At 36.4% G+C, this 25,945-nt stretch overlaps 1 protein-coding gene across 9 annotated transcripts in view; it reads left to right on the forward strand.

Moving 5' to 3' along the window:
* norpA (no receptor potential A) overlaps positions 1-25,945 on the forward strand; it is a 753,920-nt gene that overhangs the window by 170,358 nt on the left and 557,617 nt on the right. Inside the window, exon 1 of one of the 9 annotated variants that reach the window (XM_068363779.1) lies at positions 20,362-20,380. The exons of 7 other annotated variants lie outside the window; for them this stretch is intronic. The gene's annotated coding sequence lies outside the window, so the exon portion shown is untranslated. Of the gene's footprint in view, positions 1-20,361; positions 20,381-25,945 lie in introns of those variants that run through there. One more of the 9 variants, XM_068363777.1, reaches the window with a different exon arrangement.

Consider the following 25,945-nt stretch of genomic DNA (forward strand, 5'->3'; position numbering starts at 1 on the left):
CGGTTGTTAGAGTTTGATATTGTGAATTTCGAGCATATTGCGGGGAAGTCAAATAAAGTAGCAGACGCTCTCTCCAGGACCGCCATAGCGGCAGTAACAACTAGGTCTGTAAGGCGGAAGGAAAAACAACAGGGGAGTTCAGGTTCAAATACACCTGTGGGAGAAGCGCATAGAAGACGGGAAGATCTTGACAACTCAAGTGCGAAAGAGAGAGAGGACGAGGGCTGTCCGGAGAATGTGAATGCTGGGAGTTCCGCGGGGGGAACTCAGAGAGAATGCCCCGTGAATGAGTGTGTGGTTGATTTGTGTGGCTGGAGTGTGGGTGAGCTTGTTGCTGGACAAAAATCCGAAACTTGGATCGAGCAGGTCAAGGAGTGTATGAGAGATGCGAGTAGCAAGCTCCCGGATTTCTTGCGCATGCGAAGGGATGTTTTCTTCATCGAAGACGATATCCTATTTTATAAATATGAGAAGAGACCGGGAGATATCCGATCTTGCGTTGTTCTTCCTTCCTCTTTTATAGAGAAAGCCATCCATGTAATTCATGTAAGTCCTTACGCAGGACATGTAGGTATAGAAAGGTCCTTGAGAAGGGCCAGAGAGTCGTTTTTTTGGTTAGGGATGAAGAAAGACATTGTTAGGTTTATTAATAATTGTCATGTGTGTAACACTATGCGGAACCACAACCATGTGATCCTGAAGGCCAGAACATGGTCAATAGTGCCTGTTAAGTTTAATAGAGTGCATATGGACGTCCTGGGTCCATTCCCCCCTGGTGACGGGCAGTTTAAGTACGTGTGTGTGTTTGTAGATGCATTCACACGCTTCACACATACGTATGCAATGGTGGACAAAACCGCAGTGTCGGTTGCGAAGGCGTTGTGCTCCTTCATAGTGAGGTACGGATGTCTACGTACATTGATAAGTGACAATGGTAGAGAGTTTGTGAATGACGTGTGCAAGGGGTTAACCCAGATCATGAAAATAGATCATTTCACTATCGCCTCTTATCGGCCATCAGCAAATGGGCTCGTCGAGTCCCATAACCGAGAGGTGACAAATATTCTAAAGTATCTTATGGGGGACAACCCAAACCAGGGGGTGGAAATGTTGCCGTGGGCGAAGTTCGCCATAAATATGGCATATAATGGCTCTATTAGGGATACCCCGTTTTTTATGCTCTTTGCGCAGGACCCTGTGCTGCCGTATACCGTTGTCATGGACCCCCACACCTTGCCATTATACAACACAGAACAGTACCGGGTGATGATGTGTAATTTGGCTCGGAGAGTGTTTCAGATGACCCAAAAGTACTTGCTGAGTGCCAATGAGAAGTATCAGACGAAATACGATCAGCGTTTCCGAACGCGAACGTCTGATATACAGTACAGATAGGGGACAGAGTCTATCTTAAAAGGTTGCAACCGAGGAAGCATAAACTGGAAGCCTCATATGTTGGACCGTATCGTGTAAAAGAAATTAAAGCCGATACGGCGGTCATCCAACACATCCGGACCTGGACCAAAGGCGAGTATCACCTTTCGCATATGCGCCCGGTCCGAGAGGATAACTTGGTGTGGTAATTGAATAAGCTGGTACCACCTTACCCCGGGCTACCTGGCTACTTTGGGGAGGAAAGTGAGGAAGAGACACAAGCGTGTGTCCGTGCCGTCCTTCGAGCACGAGAGAGTGCGAGAGGACATGGGCCATGAGATAGTGTCTACCACAAGGTGATTAAGGTCACGGAATCAGGTTTATTTTGTGTATGTTACTCCAAGTGTTTTGTGAAAAGATTAATTAAATTTTGTTTCGTTTTTTTTGGTTTTGTTTTAAGTATCATCATCAAGTACGAGGTGTTCGATGTCGAATGGCCGTGGCCCTCTGCACAAAACTTCTCCATTCATTCCGGTCTTGAGCCTTCCTTTCCAATTCCACCATCGTTGGCCCGCACATCTCCATGATATTGTTACTCAATCTAGTTTTAGGCCTTCCTCTCGTTCTTGTACCATAGACTGATCCAGTTAGTAGCGTTCTTTCCAGAGTATTGTGTTTCCGAACCTGGTGTCCAATAAAAGTTAGTTTTCTTTCATCCAAAATGTCAAGTAATCTTTTTTCGATATTGATCTTTTGTAGAACTTCCACGTTAGTCTTTTTCTCAATCCAGCTTATCCTAAGGACTCTTCTGTAACACCATAGTTCAAAACTTTCTAATCTTTTCCGATCTGTAGCTTTTAAAACCCAACATTCTGAGCCGTATGATGCGATGGGGAAAACAAGTGACTTGAGAAGCTGCTTCTTTGTGTTTAGAGTGATATGTCTGTCTTTCCACACATTGCTTAGTGCGATGGTTGCATTCTTTGCAATACCAATTCTTCTTTTAATCTCTTGGGAGTCGTCTCCATTATTGGTGAAAGTTGCTCCAAGGTAAGTAAATTCAGTGACATTATCTAGGGCAACTCCGTCTTGTAGGATTTCTTGATCAGACGGGGCTTTTTGACACTTCATGACCTTTGTTTTCTTAGCATTTAGGTACAGTCCCACTTTTTCACTCTCAGCTTTTACTTTTACTTTCTAAGTATATCACGAGTATATCATTCATCATACTGAGACATTTCTGTTGCATTTTTGTTTGGTTTGAAATTAATTCAAATTTCGTTACCCTATATTGATACTTATTTTGTTGTTACCAATGGTTTGATGTGTGTTGTCAATGTTGTTATACTGTATTTAAAAAAAATTTCATTTGTCTCTGTGGAGGTTTTCAGTGCTGTTACAGGTAATTGCTAATCATGGGTTGAAAATTGAACATCATTACTTATGTTTTTGTTTTTCAGGAGAAATAATATTGCTCGGTTATTGATAAGTATTTTTCTTTTTTATTATTATTCACTGTTTGAATTTGCTCCTTGTTGCAGTGTCACGGATGTGTTAGAAATGGTTTTCTTAAATGGTAAATGTGTCAAAGAGTGTTGGGATTGTAAGTTATTCATTTTGATTTCTCTTGATTTTTTATCATTTTCTTTATTTTGTGTATGTAATGATTTGTCGGTTCATATAAAAATTTTATTGCATTGAAGAAACTGTTGGTAAAACATGATTATTTTTCTGATTTTATGCTCCAAATTTTGATGATGATGTATTAAACCTGAATTTTGTGTTTCTGTATGACCTATTGTGGGCGTGACATTCATCTTTGTGTAACTTGCAATTGTAACACGCCAACCGGCCCTCTGATCTTAATTTTTATTTTTGCATGCACCTGAAGAGAATGGTACTCAGCGGCAATGTAAAGAGAAAAGAAAGTGGAGAAAGAAAGTTTTTTTTGTTCCAGTGGAAAAAAAATAAAAGTTATTTAAAAAAAAAAAAAAGTCAGAAAAAAAAGGATAATAATAAGTGTGAATTTTACGGGACGTAAAATCTGGGGAGGGAGTGATGAACTGATCACAGTCAAGTTGGCCGTTACTGGTCGGGATAAGTGAAGTGTCAACAGATTTTTCCTCTGTTCGAGGAAGAACGGTTACGCTGTGGCTTGGGTGGCACTAGAAAAGGACGGTTACAGGTTAGCTTGGGCTTGGCGTCACCAAACCCTCTCCCGATTGGTTGTTATGAGACTTTCTGGTCAAAACAACCATTGATCAGGCATCGCGATGCCCCTCTATAAGTGTTTGGGAAACTGCCCATAGGTGACAGTCTAGTTTCGGAGGCCTAGCGAGTGTGTCACGTAAGGAATGGCAGGTGCCAATATGTGTGCCAAACCGAGTACCATTTTCTGAGGGCTTTTTCTTAGTAACGTAACGTAATCATAATTAAGGGCGCCCTTGTAAACTTAAGAGAATACAGTATCGTGTAAAATGATCAACTCGGGTATTATTTGTGCATGAAATCCCTCTCTATTCGTGTTTTCCTAAAATTGATTGAACCCTAATACGACCCAGATCGGGTCATATATATATTTATATATATTCATATATGTATATATATTTATATATATATTTATATATGTGTATATATATACATATATATACATATATATATATATATATATATATATAAATATATATATATATATATATATATATATATATTCATATATATATATTCATATATATACTGTATACATGTATATACATATATATATATGTATATATATATATATATATATATATATGTGTGTGTGTGTGTGTGTGTGTATGTGTGTGTATGAAATCGAAGACTAGATATGGATACAAAATTCAGCAATAGTATGCAACCTTTTCAACCAGGCCGGTGTCATTGATTTCGGAGGACCGCATTTGATTGAGGCAACAACAGGAGGTCGCGCACCGCAATATGAATTCGGCTCTTTAATCCCGGAACCTTAATTAATTTCAGAGTGCCGTTTTGATCTTAGTAGAATTTGGACTGCCCGATAAACGTGTATTTGAAAAGACACGGTCGAAAATGGAGAGAGGCGTGGAAGGAAGGAGAGAGCAAAAGTACTGATATTAAATTATAGAGGATTTATATTATGAAGCCATATAGTTCATTATATATGAAATATATAAAAACCATTTTCCTAACAAAAATTACCATTTTTTCGATGATGATTGTAGTTGTTTCTTTCTGGTGAGTGCCTGTTTTTTGTGTGTAAAATTTGCCGCTCCAGCAGGAAACACTAAAGAGGCTTATGTTATAAACCAGGATTTTATTCTCTCTCTCTCTCTCTCTCTCTCTCTCTCTCTCTCTCTCTCTCTGTGTTATCTGCCCTTTTATAACCAGTTACACCGATTGGTGTATTTGAACTAAGTGTCATAGGACGATTTTCCCGCGGTATGGATGATGGGATTTGACATTTATCGTTACCTTTTTGTCTATGTGAAATGGCTGGTGTGTTAAATTTGTATAGGATGCTTTGATGAATGCAATGGCTTTTGTTTGGTTAAATGTAAAAACGCTGCCTTTGTTTGCTTCAAGTCGTGCAATATACGCCAGTCTTTGTCTTATAAAACAGATACGGAAGGGTTTGATACTTTTCCCTTGCATATTTATATTTCACTCGCTATGAATGGTCTTTATTTTGAACAAAGCCATTTTATGAAAGGTTTTTTTGTAAGTTCATTAATCCTTATTATACAACATAAAAATCTCCATATTTATAAACAATCGGGATGCTGTGAAAACCTGCTTTTTTTGTCTTGAAATGTGTATCTCAAAAATCGCGTAAGTAGTGTTTTGTTACCGTCGAGACAATCATCAAGCATTTCAACATATCCACCGCTGATTATTACTTAACTAGAGTGATGAATGATGATAAGTATGTAAACCGAAGTTTGTTAACTTGAGAGAGTGAATGGGAAAAGACAGAATGAAAGAAAGAAAGAGAATTAGCTTCAGTTGGGTAAGCTTCTCTTGTTACAGTTAAGATGCCAATTTTCCGCCAAGCATATTTAAGGGATGAGCAAGTTCTTTTTTTTCTATGGGAGGGCAAAACTATTTATTGATGAATAACTTTCCTTTTGTCTTGGAAAATGTTCATTATTCCTCCAAAATGCAGAACCCCATTTTCTTTTATGCACATACCTGTTTCAGTAGGTTAGTGCTATTCCAACTGAAAATGTTTCCAGGCCAAGTTGTTACATTTAGCCAAATGAAGTTTAATTTGTCGTTCAATGTTTCCTTTCATTGCTCCTTAAATTATCCTTTTGATTTTAGATTCATTCGACATGATACGTCTCAGTGAGATTGATTGTTTTAAACATTTTCTATTTTTCTAAAAAATTGTGGTATAGTACAGTACTAGGTCTTCAGTTTAATCCCCTCTCTAAGCCTGGCGGCTCTACAGTACTTGCTGAATCATCAGTAGTCCTTGTATGGCCATTCCTGTTTAACCTTCGGTTGGTAGGAGCTTGAAGGCTGATCATATGCACAGTATATATGCTTATGTTTGATTTCCTTGTTATTTTATGCTTGCAAATGGGTGTAGGTCGCACAGGTTCGCCTTTTCCTTAGAATCCATTTGTATACGTTTATGATTGCATGTATATCCATCATGTTTTGAGGCTCATGTGGTCGTCTTATCTCAGACCGCATTCGGGCAATCCTACTACCCAGTTGATGCTCTTATGTTTTTCTATTGTTAGACATTTGTTGCACATTGCTATTCTGTACTTTGCTTACAAAATCAAAACAAACACTGAAATAAAATAAGGTACGATTTCTTTCATATAAGTTTTCTAAAAAGAAAAAGAAAGAAAATTTATAATTATTTATTACTTTTACGTATTCACGTTTGAATCACAACATTCAGATAACTATTTACAATGATCAAATAAACAGAAAATTTAGATTAAATTGATTCATATATAGTAATTAGCTGATTAATTGATTTATAATATGGAGCAGATTATAAATTTCAAGCCATGCTTTGGTAACGATGTTCGTAATTACATATATGTATATATAGCGTGAACACTATGTAGTATATATATGTATGTGCATACCGGTATATATTATATTTGTATATGTACGCACGCAAACACACACACGCGCTCGCTCGCTCGCGCGCACACGCACATACACACATTGTATATATAAGGCTCACTGAAATACATGATGTCTAGAAGAAAAGAGAAAAGATGAGGAAATGGAATATACTGTACGCTGTGAAGCCTGATTAGTTTCATATATTTTCAAGACATTGTCTCAAGGACGGGTTCACTGATAGAAATTTTGTAATGTGTGTGTATATATATATATATATATATATTCATATATATATATATACATATATATATATATATATATATATATATATACATATATACATATATATGTATATAAATAACATCATTAACCGTTACTAGTCCACTGCAGAACAAAGGCCCAGACATGTCATTCTTCATGTATGTTTATGGTCTTTCTATGAGTCCATATCCACAAACTTTCTTAGTTTGTCAATCCATCGTTTTCTCTTCTTTCCCCTGCTTCATTTGCAATCTCTTGGGACCCATTCTGGTATTCTTAATGTCCATGTATTATCTTTCATTCTCATTTTATGACCTACTCATATTCATTTCGTATTCTTGTATGTTTAAATATCCTCTTCTTTAGTTTGCTGTCGTATCCATTTTGTTCCTTTTCTGCTGCTTAGTGTTATTACCATGATTATTTTTTCCATAGCTCTTTTGAGTTGTAACTGCATGGCTTACGTTCTAAGGGTTTAGTAAGGCTCCAAGTTTATGATGGATAAGTTATTACTGGTGGGACCATCTCATTAAATACTCTTCTTTGTAGAGAAAGTGGGATTTTACATTTCATAATCTCATTTTGTTTACTGAAAGCTCCTCATCCCACGCTTATCCTTCGCTGAATTTCGGTTTGATGTCATAGGGAAAAATTACTGTCGATCCTAAGTCCTTATATTCATTGACAATCGCTAGAGGTTCATCCACAGCCCATATTTGTCGTCTCTGCATTTTCCTTGAACATTATCCTAGTTTTACTCATACTAATTTTCAGTCCTACATTTCTGATTTCTCTATTATTCAAATCTCTTATTATCTTTGACAATTCCTCCCATTGTTCTTTGCTCAAGGGGTTAACTAATAATAATTGTTCCGCGGCTACTTTCCTCTTGGTAAGGCTAGATGAGACTCTTTAGCTGTGGTAAGCAGCTCTTCTAGAAGGGCACTCCAAAATGAAACCATTGTAAAGATAAGTACTCCCAACTCGCGCAAGTGAAGATGGGCAACCCCGGATTTAACTAAGTAAATGTAAGCACTCCCAATTTTGACCCAGTGAAGATGGGCACCCCAAAAATTCTGTAGATAACGTAAAGATAATGACAAGTGTTTTAGAATTTTATTGCTGAATTAAATAAAATATAAATATCTTTAAAATGGATACATCATAATATAGTTAAGAATTATAATTAATTAATACATATTTTATGAGTACACATTAGAATATAAGTGAAGAATTTCATCAAAACAATATTTATTTGAAACTTTCTCAAAACCTATAAAATTTGTCATTGTGGTTTCTTTCTTTCCACAAAAATTCGTTTAAGTAAGAGTTCAACAATTCCCTTCTGCATCCGAGCATGCGTTTTATTCGTATTTTGTGTTTATTCCAATAACTCCCGATTGATTGAGTATGAACTCCGGTAGCTCTATCAATGAAATTTAACGAGTGATTTACAGTATGATGAGCGAATCCTAGGTCCCTTTGAATGTTGAAATATGCTCCCCACTGATTACTGTGAATGATTGTTCCTGGCAAAACTACTTTCTTAATTATCGGTAATAGTGTTTCGGCATTACGCGAATGGACTATCTCCATATAACTCAAAGCTGGTGTACCAACCGTGTGTCACATGATCGTACATAGTTCATTTTGTGCTTGTAACTTAGCTCTCCCCTCGCACTAAAAAGGACCTGAAAAAACATGTCTGTTTTTCTCAATGGTAAAGGTGTTGATTTTGAACATGAAATTTCCTGTTGCCTTGAGCTTTTGTATGTAAAGGAGAGTGTTCTATAATAAACTCACTCAGTTACTTTCATCCTGTCTTTGAGTCACAACCTTCTCTCGGCCCGCCCGTCACATTGGTGACCCCGGAGCGACTCGCTCCTCCCGCCTTCCACCCCCCCCCCCCCACCTCTCACCGTTACTATGACGCCGTCAACGCATACCTTCTGCAGCAGTACTCGCCGTCGCCAGCTGCCCGTATAGCAAAGCTTTTTCAGCTCTCTCAACAACCGTTGGGGGACCAAATGGCTTCGCTCACCCTCGGGAAAATGACCAGTATCACTTGCCTGCAACCTGCCGCAGACGGCTCTCCTCGTGAGGTGAACCTACTTCGTGCCCATATGGACAGCCACTTCATGACCTTCAAAACCTCCATCAATGCCTCCACTCGTGACGAAGAGGACACCCATTCAACTTCAACCGAAGCTGACGTGAATGCCGTAGGACACACACGCCTATGAATGCCGTAGGACACACACGCCTATGAATGCTGTAGGACACACACGCTTACCCCATGATGAGCCGGAGCGGCAACAAAGCCACCCATCATCCACCACTCGCTCTCGCCCCAACCAACGATTTCTACAGCCACTCACTGCCGCTAGTCGGCGCAGTTTTTACTACTAACTCTCCAGATTCAGGACGCCCTATTTAACATGTTCATTATGTCATTTTAGGGGGAGGGGGGGAGCCATGTACCAACCGAGTGTCACACGATCGTACATAGTTCATTTTGTGCTGGTAAATTCCCTCTCCCCTCGCACTAAAAAGAACCTGAAAAAACATGTCTGTTTTTCTCAATGGTAACGGTGTTGATTTTGAACATGAAATTTCCTGTTGCCTTGAGCTTTTGTATGTAAAGGAGAGTGTTCTATAATAAACTCACTCAGTTACTTTCATCCTGTCTTTGAGTCACAACCTTCTCTCGGCCCGTCACACTGGTGACGAAGATGGGTCAACTATCCCAAATACCCAAATTGGATTCTGAGGGGCGCATCCCCTGTGGTGTTTTGGTTTGTGGCTGAAGCAAGACTCATCAGTTTGCACTGTTATTCCTGGGCCACCAAAATATTTTTCGCAAACTTCACGAAAAAAACTGAACATATCAATGACTCTTTCTTGAAACCTTCAAAAACTGTGTGGTTTGCAATACACTCAAATCCTGACAACAGTAGAAAATGCCTTCTATCCACTTTTGCAATGAAAGCTTTGATCGATAAAAAAACGAATCTTTACGAATTGATTCGTAGTACTAGTATTTGGCGCAGTTTTTGACTAGGCACTTCCAGGCGTATTTATCTTGAATTGAAGACCGTTTCGTCCACTTCATTAAACATTTACATAGAGGATATTTTATTTCTTTCCTCAGAAGATTCTTCTGCTTCTTCCAGTTTATTGCAGGAAGCGGGTCTTCAACTACCAATGGCTTAATGATTTGTTCATATAGAGAACGGTCCATGTTTTGAGGCTCTATATTTTGTACTAAAGTAAAATGTTGAATTTTGCGACTACAAGACAAGAATTAAAACAAACGAAAGTTCAACGATCGACTATTTTCTCAAATAGGAAACTTTTACCAACCAAAAAGAAGCACTAATTTATCATTCTTAACAGAAACAAACTTGCTAAAGATTAGTATCTAATTATGTGTTTAGAAACAAAATCAAGCAATGATTTAACATTGAAAACTGAAAACAAATCGTTAAAACATCGGGTATTTCTAAATAGAGCAAATAAAGATGGACCAAGTAAAGATAAGCACCCCCAATATGGACCAAGTAAAGATAAGCACCCCCAATATGGACCAAGTAAAGATAAGCACCCCCAGTATGGACCAAGTAAAGATAAGCACCCCCAGTATGGACCAAGTAAAGATAAGCACCCCCAGTATGGACCAAGTAAAGATAAGCACCCCCAGTATGGACCAAGTAAAGATAAGCACCCCCAATATGGACCAAGTAAAGATAAGCACCCCCAATATGGACCAAGTAAAGATAAGCACCCCCAGTATGGACCAAGTAAAGATAAGCACCCCCAGTATGGACCAAGTAAAGATAAGCACCCCCAATATGGACCAAGTAAAGATAAGCACCCCCAATATGGACCAAGTAAAGATAAGTACCCCCAGTATGGACCAAGTAAAGATAAGCACCCTGGGAGTGCTCATCTTTACTTGATCCATCTAGTCTTGGGTAATGACATAACCTCTGTACCAGGGTCTTCCACTGTCTTGGCGTTAAGTTTCATAAGACAGTGGTAAGAACAGCAATGCTGTATGGAACAGAAACAGCAAGCATGAGGAAGACAGAGGAGAAGAAGATGGATGTGGCAGAAATGAGAATGCTTAGGTGGATGTCTGGGGTGACAAGGGAGGATCGGATAAGAAATGACTACATAAGGGGGTCGACAAAGGTGGTGGAAATATCAAAGAAAGTGCAGGAAGGGAGGCTGAGATGGTATGGACACCTGATGAGGAGAGATGAGGACCACGTTGGGAGACATACGATGGAGATGGAGGTTCAAGGAAGAAGATGAAGAGGGAGACCAAGAAAGAGATGGAGGGACTGTGTCAGAGGAGATTTACAGGAGAAGGGGATTGATGAGGCAGAAGCGCAGAATAGAAAAAGATGGAAACGGCTCATCCGCAACGGCGACCCCATATAAAAATGGGAACCAGCTGGGAAGAAGAAGAAGAAGAAGAATAGTTTATATATGTAAGATATATTTTTAGTGTTGTTGATTTCTTTTCAAATGTTTTATTTTGATTGTTAATTCATTCTCTTGTAGTTTATTAATTACCTTGTATCCTTTCCTCACTGGGCTGTTTGCCCTGTTGGAGCCCTTGGACTTAGAGCATGCTGCTTTTCCAACTAGGGTTGTAGCTTTGCAGGATATATATATATATATATATATATATACACACATACATACATACATACATACATACATACATACATACATAATGTGCTCAAGTAAAGTACAAACGGACTTACAAACAATTACAATCCAAAGGATGTAACCCCTATACCATTAAGAAGACGAAGGGCTTCTTTGAATAATGGTCGAGATTATTAAGTGCACTTTCATTTACTGCCTGTTCCCAGACTTATGACATCATTCTGTAGATAACGACATGAAATAGTATTTTCACCCCAAACTAGTTTCTTTCTTCTTACATATTTTAACGGAGGCTTCACTTCCATCACATATGCTAGATTCATATGTGCCACATTCGGCATTCAGGTTTTTCTATTTAATTTCAAACTTCACACACATACAAACAGAGAGAGAGAGAGAGAGAGAGAGAGAGAGAGAGAGAGAGAGAGATTTGAAATCAAATTATGAAAAAAGAAAGAAAGAAAATAAACGCTTGCTCCAGTAGTGAATTGGAACAGCTGTGCCGTAGGGACATAGTTCAAATAGTCGTTATCACAAATTCCGGCCCAAGAGACTCTGCACACCTGGGTCCACCGACTGTCTTCAGAATATCGTCACTGTTTCCTTCTTTTTTTATTTTCAAGGAGTAAATTGTTGTGAATGTCGTATGGGTTGATGGTGAATTGCTTATTTATAGTGTTTCGTCGTTTCATTTTGAAGTTACATGAAGATATAGATATTCGGCTTGCATTTTTGAAACTCGTTTCCAATGTGTATTTAAGTTTTAGTGGGAATAGAAACGTAAAATAACAGAAGAACTACAGTATGTTAATTTATTAATATCAAAATTCTTGCTCTAAAAAGAGATTTTATTATGGTATAGGGTGAAAAGATATATGAATATGCGCATGGTCAACCATTATTACTCCTAAACAATGTGGCATATGGTATATATATATATATATATATATATATTTATATATATGTATGTATGTATGTATATATATATATATATATGTATGTATGTATATATATTTATATATAATTTACATATATATATGTATGTATGTATTTATGTAGATTTATGTATACATATATATATATATATGTATATATATACATACATATATATATATATATATATATACATACACGTACTTACCATTTACAGCTGTCATGGCAATCCTCCCAACCATTCAGTTTTGTATTGGCAAATTCAATATCCTTAAGATACTATGCATCATCTTGATACATTTCTTCGCGTTGATTTTAATATAATTTGGAGTCTTAAATATAAGTTTATCTGACCTCTCAACGGATTCTCAAGGATTCCTTGCTGATACTCTAAAGCCCTACAATGTAAATATTATTTAGAAATCTTCCTTTGCCTTATTATTCGTGCGTAACTATCAATCAAAGTAGAAACGTAATGAATCATAGAATTTTCGATTTAATATTTATTTTATCTTTAATCAATGTTTCTGGGATTTTCAGACGGGAAAAGAGGCTATCGATGAAAAATAATTTAGTGAACATACCGAAATCTTAGTAGACAGTGTTGTTTTCTTAATTTTTTTCGGAGAAACTGTAACTTGTTGAGTTTTCAGATATAATGAAAAGCAAAGTAAATGTCTTAATTAGTATCTTTGTTGAGAACATATGGAAAGATGTCCGGAATTCTTTATTGCAGAATATCAGTGGGCGTCGCTATCATGCTCATTATTTTTACTTTCAATTCTAGTTTCACGTAAGAAAATCTATTTAAACATGTTAGGTTTTAACTTCTGTTTTCATAACAAGTAATTTTCTCAATCTTTAATCTAAAGTGATTTTTCTTTTGACACGTATTCATATAAAAAAAGCCTTTTCACTAAAAGATATTGTGGCAGGTGGTGGGGTGTCTTTTTATTTCAATCGCCATGGTTGATGGTTTTGATAAGCATTTTGATAAGAATCCTTGCACACATAATCGTGAGAGTTTTCCCAAAATTACCAGATTTTTATCTTGCTAAGTTTACAGATTGTCTATTCAAACGTGTTTGATTATATACGCATTGGACAATCAGGGTGAATTTGTTTTCAATCGACAGTAATAATTTCCTGTAATCGTATCCATTTCTGTAGTTTTTATTTTTTTGTGTGTATGTTAAGAATTTCAAAAACGTCTTCATGGTCATTCTAACAAACTGAAATATGACTTATTTTTTAAATATATGTAATATGTTATCAAAAGTTTAAGGCAGCATATCGGTAATTACTTAAAATTGTTTCCTTGATTAGGATTTGATAAAGTTATTTCTGCTCAATTAGTCATTTTCTTTCATGTATTCGGATTTTGCTAGTTTTCATAAAGACCACAATTTGTCCAAGCCTCCTTATGTTTTCTGTTCTGATTTTTTTTATTTTGGTCAATTTATAAATATTTTAAAAAATAGTTCCCTGGTGAATTATTTCAATTATATTTCATTCCTTGCTCTAATAAACTTTCTATCAATGTGTTTTTTCATGTGTTTGAAAATATCAACACCTATATCTCTTCCCTATTGCTCTTTGTTGTACTATGAAATTACTTTGTACCTTTCATCATCCCCCTTATGACATTGGTTACGAATTCCATGCCCACATAAGTTCCCTAAACCTTCTCTTCTGAGGTTCTAAAACTACTCCCTATGTCAGTTCTGAAACCTATCCTAATATTGTTTCCGAAACCCCTCTATTCGGTAGTTCTAAAACAAATCCTAACATTGGTTCTAAAACCACGTCTTACAGTATATTAGTTCTAAAGCCCATCCTTACATGGGGGGGGGGGGGGGGGGCGCAGTCACTATATTGGCTGTAAAACCTATCCTTACGTTGGTTCTAAAACGTTTCCCTCACGTATTTTTTAAAACCCATTTTTTTATTGCTACCAAGCCCTTTCTTATTCTATTTCTAAAACACTTGGTTACATCGGTTTCCAAACTATTCTCCATGTCAGTTATAAAACCTGTCCTCATATAGGTTCCTCAACCTTTCCCTATATTATTTCTAAAACGTATACTTAGGTAGGTTCCATAACCTCTTTCCATGTTAGTTCTAAAACCTATCATTCCATCGGTTCCAAACCCTTTCCTATATAAGGTCTAAAAGCTTTACACGGGTTTCAAAATCCTTTCCTATATTAATCTAAGTCTAAAACCTATCTTTACATTAATTTCCCAAATCCTCCTTATACTGGTTCCAAGTCCCTCTGTACATGCTTATGACTGCAAAGCCTTCCCTACATCGGTTTCAATACTTGTTCTTACTTTGGTTTCATTCCTGCATTAGCTCCAAAATCTTACAAAAAATTGTCAAACCTTTTCTCACTTCTGTTCCTTGATTTCAACAACTCGTTACGTATTTCAACTTCCCCACTTTCCATGTATAATAGTAATTTTGACTTTAACAGTTTGTAAGTGTTCTTTTATTCATTCATTGAATTAAGGAGGGCCCTTTGACACCATTTTCTTCTGATAGGATTTTATTTTCTAAATACTTAAGTGTTAAATTGACTCTATGAAAACGTATTCCATTTACTAGATCTCAATTAATTAAAGGTAACTAATCCCCATTAGACCAATAATCAACCTATGATTTTTATTTCACCCATTTCCATTGAGTATCGGCAATCAGATTGATTCGGTAATTTCTAATAACTTCAGATTGGTTTACAATTCCCCCTCGAATAATCTCGAGAGGTCACGAGTCTAAGTAAGGAATACATAATAGTATTTTGATGTATTTCAGTCCTTTTTGATTTATTTTGTTGATAGTTGAAGTTTAGTCTCATAATCTTATTTTTCCTGCACCTAAGAATATGTTATAGTTTGCCTTCAATGAAGCGTACAGCGTAAGAACTGCAATGCAGATAGATAAGGCATTGCAAGCTGAACTTTGTTAGCAAGCAGACGGTGTTGTGCTGGCTTTGTTGTCTCTTATTGCTTCGAAGAATGTCCCCAGCTTTCAGTTGAAGTCGTTTTATTACCGATATATGAAGGCTTACTCATCATTACAATTTGAGACATGTCCACAATGACTGAAAATGTATTTTTCATGATATTAAAAAAAGGTTATGGTTTCGATTATGAAATTTTGGCCCAAAAATAAAACGAAAGGAAACACTATTGTACTAAATGGTTATATCTTTCATATCGTTAAAGTTTGGAAATTATATGGGAAAGTCGGAGAATATATTGTTTTCAACTAAATACACTGTAACGTATACGAAATCGATCTAAGAGAACATGGAGGGGAAAATGACTTCATAAATAGAGTGGATGCGTAATAATTTTAAGGTGATCGACAAATTGAAGCATTAACAATAAGAAAAAAGCATAGATAAAAGGCAACTATAAAATACACTGTGGATTTTAATGTTCTTTTATAATGCTCTTGGTATACTTCAAATGCTTCTTACGTATTACGTGAAGAAAGAAGGAGGCCGCTTCACGTTACGATCAGAATAGAGAAGTCTGTATAAAGATCAATGGTAGTATCTTACTCAGTCCCAAGGGGGATGGAAGTTGCTGGAAAGATTGGACTGAGATCCTTTACGACAAGGATTTAGTACGTATATGGTGATATACAATACGTACATGAAATCGTGGAAATCTCAAGTCTGTAAAATATTATAGAGGAAGAAGCGGTTAACAGTAGAACCTTTTCCTGTTAATTTTTTCCCTTTATATCTGATGCATGAGCAAAAATACTGAATAAGTCATAATGCCTTTGGCTAGTAATAATTGATTAATTGATTGATTTAAAGTTTTCAGGCGTCCTGACATTGGCTAGTAATAAATATCGCTGAATAATATATGTGTGATTGTCTGGGTTCATATTATATGGCTATTCATATTTCATTGAATGGTGTGGATGGCCAATGTTAAGGACACACCAAATTGATTATCAAGCTTTGGTCCGAAGAAAACAACGAAATTATACAAGATTAAAAGAAGCATATTTATTACATTGGCTGCAGTTTAGGTCTAATTCCGAGCAATTCGAGAGTCTCCCACAAACAATTTCGGCGGCTGTATCAGGACAACTTCAGTTTTCTTAGACTTTGCTCGGAACGGATATTGCCTTGTGCTGCGCTAACTCTATTTATTTGACTTTTTTTTTTTCAAGTATTTCTGGTATTTGCTTCTCAGGTTGCTTATATTTCTGTATCTTTCGAGGCCCTATCTGTATTTCCTTTCATTTTATAGCGAGGCATGCAGCATTATTTTTTATGAGAGTGCTTTTTTATTTTAAATTTCAAGTGAATGGATTTTGCTTGTATAGTTCAATAATTTCAGGCACACATTTTTTCCGTGATATTGCTGTCATTATTGCAGTGTCATATCACCGGCAAATCGCATAGACCCCACATTTTCCGGTCATCGGTGCCTGAAGGGACTGGATGTCATAAATGCGTAGGGGGTCCGCAAGAATAGGTAAACAATAAATAAGCACAAAGAGATTAACAATTCAGGGCAGTAGAGTTATGAATTCTCTGTGCTGTTTTCCACGTTAAGAATAAGAGAAGCGGAGGCCTAATTGGCGTCAATAATCCCTTTTTTGAATATTATGGGTTCTTCATGATACGGTTATTTACTTTTGTTGTTATCTCAAAAAGTGTCATTTGTTGCTACCTGTCAATCATTTTGACTGCACTGCTTTTTGATTGATGTAATATTCCTTTCGGTCATCAGCATGATTCTCGGTGTTGACTATCGAAACATCGAGGGAATAGAAGCGCCTGCTTTCTGTGTTTTGGTTTACCAACTTTCTCGTGGAATGTGGAAATGACAGGAAAGTTGAAAACTGCAAGCAAGGTGTACATCAATTTGCATTTTACCGCCGATTTTAATAGGGATTGTATAGCCATTTTTTTTCTCATATGTATATATACATGTATATGTACTGTATGTGTATATGCATTTATGTATGTATATGTGTAATGCATATATATATATATATATATATATATATATACATGACAATGTATATATTTATTATATGAACAAATGCTTCTAATTTTTATAACAAGATTATAGACGGACACACCAACATTTAGAAATTAAACTCTCTCTCTCTCTCTCTCTCTCTCTCTCTCTCTCTCTCTCTCTCTCTCATACACACACACACACATATATATATATATACACATACATACACACATTTATATGCATGTGTATATATGCATATATACGTATGTGTAATACATGTATATACATGTGTATATATACATACATACGTATGTGTAATACATGTATATACATGTGTATATATACATACATACGTATATGTGTAATACATGTATATATGCATACATACATAGAGTAAGAAAAGGAAAGTGTTCGACAGAAGAGTTCATAACCACTGGTGGGGTTATACAGGGTTGCCCACTATCACCACACCTCTTCAACCTATACTTGGAATGGGTTATGAGAATGGCACTTGGAGATTATGAGGGTGGCATAGATATAGGAGGGACAAAAATATCTAACATGAGGTATGCAGATGACATAGTGCTTTTAGCAGAAACTAAGGAGGAACTTCAGAGAGTGTTGAGAATGGTGGAGGAGCAGTGCAGTAGGTATGAATTAGTGATAAATAGAGAGAAAACCAAAAGTATGAAAATTGGACGCCAGAGAGAGGCCTTAGAAATACAGCTATCAGAGGGAGAAGCGGAACAAGTCAATGAGTTTAAATATTTGGGAGTGTTTTTCACAGCAGATGGAAAGAGCAATTCAAGACCGAATCTCAAGCGGCCAGAAAGCATTTGGAAGGCTAAGAAGAATCTGGAAAGATAGAAATATATCCATTAAGTTGAAAATTAGGCTATTAAGAGCAATAGTGATCCCCACAGTGATATACGGTGCTGAATGCTGGATACTGAAGAAGAGAGAAGAGAAAAAGTTATTAGCCTTTGAAATGAAGTGTCTGAGAAGAATCTGTGGTGTAAGATGGGAGGACAGAATTACGAACGAGAGTGTGAGAGAAATGGCTGGTGTTGAGGACACAATTCTGATTAGAGTGGAAGATATTCAGAGGAGATGGTTTGGGCATGTACAGAGGATGGAACAGGACAGATGGCCAAAGATAGTGCTTCATGGTCAAGTGGCCGGAAATAGACCGAGAGGACGACCAAGAGATACATGGGTGAAAACCTTCAAGAAAGCAAATAGAGGCGAGACATTTCAGCAGCTGGCACAGATGGCATTGAATAGGAGTCTCTGGAGAGAATGGCGATATCAGATGCAGGACCCAACCCGGAGAATTCCGGACGGGATTTAGTGAGTGAGTGAGTGATATATATATATATATATATATATATAAATATACATACACATATAATGTCATCATCATCATCATCATCCGTTACTAGTCCAGTGGAGAGCAAAGGTCTTCAGACATGTCCTTCCACTTGCGTCTGTTTATAGTCTTATGCCTTGCCACACCCGCAAACTTTCTTAGTTCGTCAATCCAGCGTCTTCTTTTCCTTCCCCTGCTTTTACAATATCTAAGGACCCAGTTTTTTATTTTTAATGCCCATCTATCATCTGTCTTTATCATTATATGTCCTGCCCATGACCATTTCTTTTTCTTACATGTTAGAATATTGTCTACTTTAGTTTGCTCTCGTATCCATGTTGCTTTCTTTCTGTCTCCTAATGTTATTCCCATCATTATTCGTTCAATAGCACTGTAAGTTGTAACTAACTTATATTCTAAGACTTTAGTAAGGCTCCAAGTTTCTGATGCATAAGGTAATACTGTTAGTACCATCTTATTAAATATTTTTCTTTTAAGCAAATGCTTCTGATTTTTACAGCATGTTTATAGCAAATGTACATATATTTAATTTTTTCCCCCTCTCTTAAGTTTCCTTCTGTTATAGTAAAATGCACCTTTTGAATAAAACATATGTGGGTCTTTGGCCTCGCTCAGACGTTCATATTTCTATGAAACGGTTTGGTAACTTATAATATAACATTTTGGTCACTTATAATATAACATTTTGATCACTTATAATATAACATTTTAGTTACTTATAATATAAATAACATTTTGATCACTTATAATATAACATTTTGGTCACTTATAATATAACATTTTGATCACTTATGATATAACATTTTGGTCACTTATAATATAACATTTTGGTCACTTATAATATAACATTTTGATCACTTATAATATGACATTTTGGTCACTCATAATAAAACGTTTTGGTCACTTATAACATTTTGATCACTTATGATATAATGTTTTGGTCACTTACAATAAAACATTTTGACCACTTATAACGTTTTGGTCACTTACAATAAAACATTTTGACCACTTATAACGTTTTGGTCACTTATAATAAAACATTCTGACCACTTATAATATAACGTTTTGGTCACATAATATAAACATTTTGACCTCTTATAATAATAACATTTTGGTTACTTATATTATAACGTTTTGATCACGTATGATATAACATCTAGGCCTATTATAATTTAACGTTTAGGTCACTTATAAAGCTTTGGTCACGATTTTGGTCACTTTTAATTTAACGTTTTGGTCACTTATGATGTCCTTTTCCTTTTGAAAACATAATTTTACTTATCAAAATATTCTTATTAATGATTATGTATTTTCAGTTATATATGTAGCCTTTTAAAATTTTTCGTTTTGCTGAAATGCCTTGGTTGAATTTATAGATTTGGCCGAAAAAAAGTCTTGCCCTTGATTAAAGTGAAGAGAATTAATTTACTATATAAATAAGCAATACCTGTGCAGTTGCCTAAAGGGCAAAGTCTAAATAATTTACTGATGATTTCAGTATCGTAAATATTTGCTGTTCATCCCCAACGGTTACAGTTTACCAACAACTCGAGTTCATTAATTACAAAAGAATCGGTTTCATTAAAATTTTCTTCTTTTTTTCTTTGCAGGTATTGTACATACAATAACGCCTAAACAGTTAGCAGTGCTGCTCTACGTAAGTACTTATGCACGCAGTGTTATATTCATTTGTTTGTCACATGAAGGAATAGTTATAGGTCGGTAACCGTCACTAACTGTTTTTTTCTATATCACTTTCTGCGGTGTTCTCTCTCTCTCTCTCTCTCTCTCTCTCTCTCTCTCTCTCTCTCTCTCGAGAGAAGTAGTGTTTCTTACCTGAATGAGAGAGAGAGAGAGAGAGAGAGAGAGAGAGAGAGAGAGAGAGAGAGAGAGAGAGAGTAGTGTTTCTTACCTGAATGATAATCAGTCGGTGTTGCCATTTCCACTGACATGTCTGCTAGTTCAGAATCCTCCTTACTACTAGTACTTTCATTCAGGTTATTTCCTCAGAATATCTGTGGTGATATACAGATGTTCTTGAACTAATACTGATTGTTTCTTTTGTTTTGCATAAAAAGAAGTCCTTTAATGTGGTTCTCAGTTATGCTCGTGCCCTAATATTCATTACGTATAGTCAAGGCCCTGTAAATACTCGGATTATGTTTAAAAGATCTTGCATATAGTGCATACCTGTAAATAAATCTATTCTGTACAATGTACTGTTTGTGAATGTGAGCGTTTTTCTGTAGCTGGGTAATATTTTTGGCCGTGACCTGTCATTTCCTGGACGTCGGAGATCTTCAAAGTAAACAAAGGAAGGCTGACCCAGGGCCAAGGAATTCCTGTTACTTGATATTGGGGGGAAATTAAGTGGGCCTTTCCACTATCGCAGGTCTTCTGCTCCTATGGATAACAACCCCCCCCCAAAAAAAAAAAAAAAAAAAAATAAAGCCGCCGGATGGAAAAGAGCAACCGAGTCCGCAAATAAAGTTAAGCTTTTAAGATTTCGTTTTTTTTTCTTCGTGTGAAAAGGAAGAACCTTGATTTTGAAGTGCTGATTTGTGTTTGGTGGGACGTGAATATTAGCTAAATTATTAGGGAAAAGCATCACTTTTCGTAATGATTATTTTACTGCATGGCTATTTAGGATGTTACCGGGAAAACTATTTTTTATTCAAATTAAACATCGATTGTATTTGTAAGTTACAAAATGTAACTTAGCATGAGAAATCTGTATCTGTCCATTACGGTTTGAAGGGTCGTCAAGTGCCAGGCTAGAATGTAAAATTAATGATTTGGTTTTATTCCTATACTCGCTATAAAGCCGCAAAATCGTGGTCGTCAATATCAATAGAAACATTCCTAGCCATTGCATAAAGATAATGGTGCAAGTGTGTAGATGATCATCTGAGAAACCATACAAGCTTGATTTATGTTTAGAATTTGTGTGACAGATGCTGTTTTTTTGTGATTAACATCTTACGTCTTGGTCAATTTTACCCAACCCTTATCCGTATAACGTCAATATTTGTAATGTATCAATGTATTTTGAAGTGTAATGCCATATTTATTGTGTGGAAGTGTCTAATGGGGTTTTCTGCCTGCAAGATATATTTACCATGTATAAGTAACTGTCGGCGGAAGGTTACTATTAAATCTGTAGTTCTTCATCTCTCAGTCCCATTCAGATGGAATTACTAAGATTTGGTATTTGGGTTCCACGAATACAGAACATTGTGTCCGTACACATATTAGCCAATGGAGAAAAGCACGAAATGTTAGTGTCATCGTACATAAATTAGTCATAAAATTGGACTCAATTTAGGAAATGGACAAAGCAGAGGAAAACAAAATATGGGTAAAATCTTACACTTACTGTGGCCTATCACCCTCGGAATGTTCGTTTTGTGCACTTGGGTCTAAATTAATTTGCAAATGATACTTGCGGCAAGCAGAATTGCCAATATTTTATATATATATATATATATATATATATATATATATATATATATATATATATATATATATATATATATATACACACACACACACATGTGTAGCTTTATGGATGTTGATTAACCTTTATTTATTTTGTAAATATATAATTTTCTCTGAGAATACAGGTGTATTGTTTCTTCTATATTTTTTTACCATTGTTGATGGTGTAATGAAAATACCCTAATTTTTTTATATATTTATATGTTCCATATTCTATCTTTCTATTTCTCTTTCCTTGAGAAAGGTTATTACATAACTGTCAATAAAAACGCTTTGTCTAGGCCTCACATTTTCTTGATTTAATTGCCATTTCGGGCGAGTAAGTCTTTCAAATGAGCAACTTTCCTAAGAGGATGGGAAAGAATAAGAAAGACAACATATAGGAAGAGCTGGCGTCAGGAAATCCGAGGTGTCTCGCTATTCTCTTTAAGGAAGAAGAAGAAGAAGAAGAAGAAGAAGAAGAAGAAGAAGAAGAAGAAGAAGAGAGAGAGAGAGAGAGAGAGAGAGAGAGAGAGAGAGAGAGAGAGAGAGAGAGAGAGAGAGAGAGAGAGAGAGGTAAATTTTTTCTTCCTCTAGTTTTTCTTTCATAGCTGTCTGGAGATCATATGAAAATTGCAATAAAAGAAAAAGAGAGGATGAAAAAGGAGGAAAGAGGGAACCCCTGTTGCCATTCACACCAACTTTCTTTTTAAGAGTCGTTGGGCTGAAAATAGATAGGTTCGTTGGTGGATATCATAAAAGAATGAGCAGAAGTGTGTGTGTGTGTGTGTGTGTGTGTGTGTGTGTGTGTGTAGGAGCGCGTGTCTAGGTGTTGGAATCTAGGTGTAGATGTCTGGCGAAGGAAGACGCCTTTCATCCGATCAGGGTTTCGAGATGAAACAAGAAAGGTAACCGGCGATGAAGAATTTTGATTCTAAAAGCGACTAGTGAAAGATTCTTTCTTTGCTTTTATTTAATACTGGTTAGATAAAATGTCTTCGTACTTGATTTTTTACTTGATTTAATATTGCGGTCGTCATTGAGTTGCATTTGGTAACCAATCTGTGAGTAAATTATAGTACTTTTAAAGGTATTTTATTTTCTGTAGTCACATAACATGATTAATTGTATATATATATATATATATATATATATATATATATATATATGTATGTATGTATGTATGTATATATACATATATATATATATTTGTTTTATTCGAGAAGCTGTTACAAGAGTGAAAAAGGCCTGCCAGACAAGGAAAGATGAGTATGGAAATGAGCGTAAATGGAATCAAGGGAGATGGAGTTATGAATATTAATATGGATATGATGGAAGAAAGATTGTGGTTGGTTCGTATATAGTATCTTGGACTAAATATAATGAATAATGGGTTAATTTATGAGAATTGTTCATTTAAAAGTTAATGCCAGAATTGTATGTCAGGACATTAGATAGAACGAGCGATGCTTTTCAAGTATAATAGTATTGCAAAAAAGATAGTAAATGAATGATGCTGTGAGTATAGATGACGAATGCACTGCTAATAAGCTTTATGTATACGGGTATGAAGAGACTTATGGCGTGAAAATTTTATTACACAAGAGGTTCATCCATAATTCAGTAGTTTAAGGATGAATATGGCCCTAACATTGGTTTTTCTTTGGACATATATATATATATATACATGTTTATATATGTATATATAAACATATGAGCCTGTCATGATATACATATATATGTATATCATATATATATATATATATATATATATATATATATATATATATATATATGTGTGTGTGTGTGTGTGTGTGTGTGTGTGTGTGTGTGTGTGTATATAAATACTTTTTTTTAGACAAAGTGCCCTTTTTGTGTGTGTTTGTATATATGTTTATGTTACATATATATAAACATATTTATGTTTATTTATATGCTTATATATATTAGATATATGCGTATATAAACATAAATATATAAATGTTTATATATGTGTTTTTATATATACACATAGGTTATATATATATATATATATATATATATATATATACATATGTATATATATGTATATATATGTATATATTATATATATATAATAATAATAATAATGATAATAATAATAACTTGTATATATTTACGTATATATGCAGGTATTTTTATATACACATCATACACATACAAACACACACATGTGTATATGTGTGTGTGTGTATATATATATATATATATATATATATATATATATATATATATATATATATATATATATATGCGTAAATAGTATAGGTTTTATATATGCATAGATATGAACAAACACACACACACACACACACACATATATATATATATATATATATATATATATATATATATATATATATATATATATATATATATATATATATATATATATATATATACTGTATATATTTGTTCCAACACAGATACTTACCTCGAAACACTTTCTTAGGAGTCACTGGTGGCTCCTCTCTTAACGACCAGAGTTTTGCGTAGTTTACCCTATACCCACCTTCTAAGTGACTTGGTAGTGGAAGAGAACGTGACTTGGGGCAATGACCGAGGTCGGCCAAGAGGCCACGCTCTCACTCTAGGCAGTATGTTTTCTGGTCGCGTCGTGTGCACACACCGCTCTCCTTAGTTCTCTGTGCGACCCCCTTTGTTCGATCCCACGTGCTTCCCACATGGTCGTGATTCTTTAGCAAGTGTTCAGTGCCTTCACTCGTGCTTTAGCTTTCAACCCCTTGTGCTTTACTAGTGTTTCAGTACTTTCCCTTTTTCGCGTTCTTGTGTATTGCGATTCTTTGTGTTAGGCTATGGAGCCTGTTCGCCGTTGTCCTGGGCCTAGAGCCGGTAAGGCTTGTGGGGCTTTCCTGTCCAAGCCTGAGGTAGACCCGCATACGTTGTGTACCTCGTGCAGGGGCAAAGCCTGTTCTTCGCTGGACACGTGTCCCGAATGTGCGGAATGGAGCGAAGTTCAGTGGGTGAGGTTCGCCACCAAGAAGAAGAAGGCGACGAAGAGATCACCACGGAAGTCAAGCGTTTCTTCTCCCGCGACTTCGGCAGGAGAAGGGGCAGGTAGAGTGTATCCTTCTTCCCCTACTCAAGCTAAGGGAAAAAGTAAGTCCCTGAAAGGTAAACGGATGGCGCATCCTTCCCGGGAGAGTGATAGTGCAGTTGAATCGTCTTTTGCTAAGGCGTTGACGGCGCCTGTAGGTGAGTGTAGTGGGGCTCCGAAGGACGGGCTTCTCTCACATAGGGGCCGCGTCGCTACGGAGGACACCATGTGGTCTAATAATGCTGCGTTTTCTTCTCCAGATCCCTGGGTAATTGTTTCAGGGGCATCAGCTACGGAAGGCGCCGTCGGCAGAAAGGAATCCCCGCAGGAGGACCCTTTGGCGTGGGACTTGCCAAGGACGCCTATGAAGTCCCCACTGGACATCGAGGAAGGGCTCAGTGAAGCCTTCTCATGCGTTCCTCGCCCCTCCGCGTGGTTACCGATGAAGGCAACTCTTCAGGATCATCGGCCAATTCCTTCTACGTCGGGGCTGCGGAGGAGCCCCAAGAAGCCAAAGTCGTGTTCAAGGTCTCGACATTGCGAGGAGATCTACTCCTCGGGGCGAGACTCGTCTGATTCCTCGAGCAGGGACCGTCGAAGACGTCAAAAGAGGAAGAGGGATCATTCCGTGCGGAGGAACTCCCCTTCGCGGTCTCCCACACGTTCTCG

Source organism: Palaemon carinicauda, chromosome 40 (assembly GCF_036898095.1).
Source record: "Palaemon carinicauda isolate YSFRI2023 chromosome 40, ASM3689809v2, whole genome shotgun sequence".
Classification (NCBI taxonomy): Eukaryota; Metazoa; Arthropoda; class Malacostraca; order Decapoda; family Palaemonidae; genus Palaemon; species Palaemon carinicauda.